The sequence below is a fragment of the Leopardus geoffroyi genome, chromosome X (assembly GCF_018350155.1).
Source record: "Leopardus geoffroyi isolate Oge1 chromosome X, O.geoffroyi_Oge1_pat1.0, whole genome shotgun sequence".
NCBI lineage: Eukaryota > Metazoa > Chordata > Mammalia > Carnivora > Felidae > Leopardus > Leopardus geoffroyi.
Genome location: NC_059343.1, coordinates 49592844 through 49597511, shown reverse-complemented (window position 1 = coordinate 49597511; position 4668 = coordinate 49592844). Strand labels below are relative to the sequence as shown.

At 40.4% G+C, this 4668-nt stretch overlaps 1 long non-coding RNA gene across 1 annotated transcript; it reads left to right on the top strand.

Moving 5' to 3' along the window:
• The first annotated feature begins 629 nt into the window (after nt 1-629).
• Nucleotides 630-3928, top strand: LOC123595010. Its single transcript, XR_006710980.1, has 2 exons — nt 630-739; nt 3559-3928. It is a non-coding gene; the product is annotated as an uncharacterized LOC123595010 (long non-coding RNA).
• The last annotated feature ends 740 nt before the right edge of the window (nt 3929-4668 follow it).

The window sequence follows — 4668 nt, the reverse complement described above, 5'->3', positions numbered from 1 at the left end:
TTTTCCCCTCGTGATACTGGATGTTTTAAATCTTTTACTCAGCTTCCTCTTTTTCTATGATTTTATCTTCTAATTCACCTATTCTCCCCTCTGCCTCTTCCATCCATGCTGTGGCTGCCTCCATTTTATTATGCACCTAATTTATAGCAATTTTTAATTCATCATGACTATTTTGATCTCTGTAGCAGTAGATTCTCTGCTGTCTTCTATGCTTTTTTCACGCCCGGCGATTAATTTTATGACTATTATTCTAAGTTCTTGTTTAGTTAGATTTCTTATATCTGTTTTGATCAATTCATTTGTCGCTTCTTCCTGGAATTTCCTTTGAGGAGAATTCTTCTGTTTCATCATTTTAGCTATTTTTCTGTCCCTTACTAGTTTTAAAAGCTTTTCATGTGCTCTGCCCCTGGGAGCACTGATATATTAAAGGGTGGGGGGTCATACACTGTCCATCTCCCTTCAGGAGATGTTTTTTGAAGATCGTTACCTGCTCTCTGTTGTTGTGACTTTGGTTATTTTATTTCCCTACTCTTGGACCCTCCACCAGGTGTGCTTTGATTTGTTCCTTGATGTAGCCCTGGAAAGGAAAACAACCAGACACGCAAACACACAGACAAATAAAGCAAACAAACAAACAAAAACAATCCAAAAGGAAAAAAACCAGAAACACCATCTACAGGTAAAGAACAGGGTGGAGGCGGTGCTGATGGAAGAGCATATACAAAGACATAAATGACAGGTGAGGGGAAAAAGAAAAACATTAACCAGGCAGAGAGACTAAATGGCCTAATCCATAGAGAGAGAAAGGAAAATAAAGAAGGAGACAGAGAAGAAGAAATGAAGATAAAGTTAACCAGACAGAGAAACTAGATGGCTTGATTATTCCAGAGAGAGGGAAAGGAAAGAAGGAGGCGTAGAACCTGTTTCAAGAGAATGCATTAAATTTGTCTGCTTAAACAAACCAACAACCAGAGTAACCAGCCTAGAGGAGGGAAATGATAAGTAGGAGAAAAGAAGAATGAATATATCTAACTAACAAGAATTGTCCAAGAATTAATCCAGGGAATGCAGTAGTGCTAGTCTGGAGGAGGGGGCTGTCTGGTTCTTCAGTGTCTATCCCGCTCCAGTAGTCACCTGGCGGCAGAAGGCCGTGTTTTGGTGTAGGTGGGTCCCGCCTCCATTCTGGGCCCCATGGACCGATTCCTGAGGCCCAGCCTTGGTGGTGGTGGTGGGGGGGGGGAGGGCAAAATGGCGACCTCCCAGTCTTTTCTCCACAGGCCCGGTGATCCAAATCACGTCTTTGGAGTTGTCCTCGCTGTGCTGTGGGCACAGACATGGCAGTCTGTCTCCCTCCCCCGACTCCCGTGCCCTGGCGCTTGGCTGGAATTCTAACTCCCACTCCGTGCACCCTGGCACTGGGGAAGCACCTCTCCATGTTGCCAGATATGTGGTTCTGGCTTGTTTTGTCCTGTCCCACAGCACTTCAGGGAGTGGACCACTTTCTCCTACTGCGGACTGCACCCCTGACCTAGACACTGAGCCTGGGGGTGACTCCCCTTCTCCCCAGGTGCGCTAACAGGGCACCTGGCCCCAGTCCAGAGAAAGCCCCGCAGTTAGAGATGGGATCCCTCTCTGTCCCAGTCAAAGAGGTTTTCATCTTGTCCAAAGACAGTACTACACTTCCCCAGCCTCTCTTTCTCTTCACTTTGTCTTTGCACAGAAGAGGATCCCTTCCCTCCATGCCTACTTGGCCCATTTTATCTCCCCCAGTTCCCAATCACCCACCTATGGCATGTCAGATTGTTCTGGTGTCTCCCTGATAGACTCAGTCTCTTTTCCTCCCAGTGGAAAGAGTTTATATAGAATGTGATAACGCTTTAAAGACATGTTATGGATTCATTATTAGCTTCCAGAATGTACAAAACACTAATATGGTAATATCGAAGCACAAATAACTCAATAGAAGAATGGTCAAAGAAAGACGACTCTTATAATAAAAAGAAAGACAAAATATAAATGTTCAATAATAATAATAAATTGACTTCATTACTATCACGGGAATATAATTCAACATGAGATACCACTTTTAGCCGATCATACTTCCAATAATTAAAAGTCTCCATCATCTTCAATTTTAAGAAAGATGTGGTGAGATATACACTGTTTATGAGAGTGTAATTTTTTAATGTTTATTTTGAGATGGAGACAGAGAGAGAGAGCGCAAGTGGGGAGGGGCAAAGAGAGGAGGAGAGAGAGAATCCCAAGCAGGCTCCGTGCTGTCAGTGAAGAGCCCAGCATGGGGCTCGATCTCACAAACCATGAGATCATGACCTGAGCCAAAATCAAGAGTTGGACACTTAACTGACTGAGCTACTCAGGCTCCCCGAGATTGCAATATTTAATACTATTTTAGCAATATAAAAACTTTAATGTGTATGCTCTTTGATACATATTTTTTGTGGAAACCGTGAAAATACTCCTACATATGAACAAATACACTTTAATAAAGAAAAGTTGTATGGGTACTAAATGCTTTTTACTAGAAGAATTATTAATAATTATCCTTTCATACAATGTAGTGTCATGAAGCAGTTGAAAAAACGGGGAAGTTCTGTTTTGATATAGAAAATTCGTTGTGGGTGCCTGGGTGGCTCAGTTGGTTGAATCGGACTTTGGCTCAGGTCATAATCTCAGAGTTAGTGAGCTCGAGCCCTGTGTCAGGCTCTGTGCTGACAGCTCAGAGCCTGAAGCCTGCTTCAGTTTCTGTGTCTCTCTCTTTTTCTCTGCCCCTTCCCCACTCATGCTCTGTCTCTCAAAAATGAATAAATGTTAAAAAAAAGAAAGAAAAATCACTGAGACATTATTAATTGGATCTAAACAATTAGGAGAATAGTATGTATCGTATGATCTAATAATTTATCAAATCCTCTTATCTGAAACTTTACATTAGTGTAAATACTATCTGTGTGTACATTTAAATGCATAGAAAAATGTCTCGAAAGTACCGATACTTGTGTTTTCTTCTGGATATAGGAGGACTGAAGAAAGGCAAAAGTTTGGTGGCAAGAGTTTTGTCTGTGTTGTTTGGATTATTTATAGTTCCATTATATCCATTTATCATTTGTGTGAATAAATAAATACAGATCTTCTAAAGAACATAAAAATGTGTTGAAGGCTAAAGGGGTCAACATGGGGCCAGTTGATCAGTTAAAGAAGCCTAGAAAAACAAGAAACACAGAAATAGACTTCCCAGCACTTTTCTTAGGGAAAAAAAAAAAAAAAAAAAAACTCCTAAGATGATGAAACATCTGGTCTATGTGACAGATAAATCATTGTGCAGTCAGACTCTTCAGACATAAAGCAAGATGCCAATTATCAGCATCATATGACTTTGATTTTATGTTTATGAAGAAATGATCTAATAGTTCTGATTTTCTTGTAACCCACCTAGAAGGGAAAGTGGGGTGTTATCTTCTCAACAGTCATATCTGACCCGTACGATACTTGGATTTCTCAGTATGAGTTAATTAATTGACCTTATTTGTTTATATCTTTCAGTCTTGTGATAATCAGCATAATTTCACCTCCTGAATTTGAATGAATTATGGGACATAACCAAGATCAGACTGTAGACGTCTAAGATTGAAGGCCATGGCCTGGATCCTAATGAACTCACCAGGGCAAATAAACCCTGTGAGATGGTCCTGCAGCAGCCAATCAATGCTCTTTTGTGCCACCCAGTCCTTGCTGTGTAACTTTGAGTTTCTATAAATCCATTAAGGTCCCAATAAATTTTGTGTCTCATTGTTCTCTTAGTTCTATATGACTGCTAGCTAATAAACTGAATTTTTAGTAAATGTTTTGTAATAACTCCAAATACAAAATACTACTAAAATTGGTGTCAAAATATAACTTTTTTTCCTACAAATGGCCTTCTACTCATTTTTTGTAGTGTGGAAATATCAGGGAAGTGTGTGTGGGAGAGATAAAGGGTAAAATCTGAAAAAGAATTAAAGTTCCAGAACATTCTCCTCCCTTTACTGTCAATATCTCCATGCTGTCTATCTATCCTATGATATGCCTTATTCGTATAGATATTTTTTTTTCCTGATCATGATGGTTGATGTGCTTGTTTTTTGTAAAATTCCACTTGTAATATGTTCTGTATTAAAGAAATAAGGTATGTCAATTAAAAGCATTTATGAAAATTAGAACTTCCGGGGAAGATGCTGAAGTAAGAAGATCCTAGGCTCATCCCATCCCATGATACACCTACATACCCACATCAGTATAAGTAATGTAGAAAATGACCAAAACCCTGGAAGAACAGGCTCTCCACAGCTAAATGCAGAGAAGAGGCCACATCGAAGAGGATAGTAAGGGCTGAGATGTAGTTGGGAGACAAACTGTCCCATTAGATTGTCTGAAAGGAGGAGGGAGGTCTCAGCCATGGGGAGGGGAGAGGAGCAGACCCCACACAAGTCACTCCCAGCATGGAGGATGCACAATAGGAAGATGAATCCACATAACATTTGGCTTTGAAAACCAGAGTGACATAACTTAACAAGTTTTTAGTCAGTGGGGCTGAACACCTGGAACTTTAAAAATCAGCCAGCTTGTCTCTGGGAGAGGTAGAAGTTGATGGGAGATTGAGTTGCCACGGTGAAA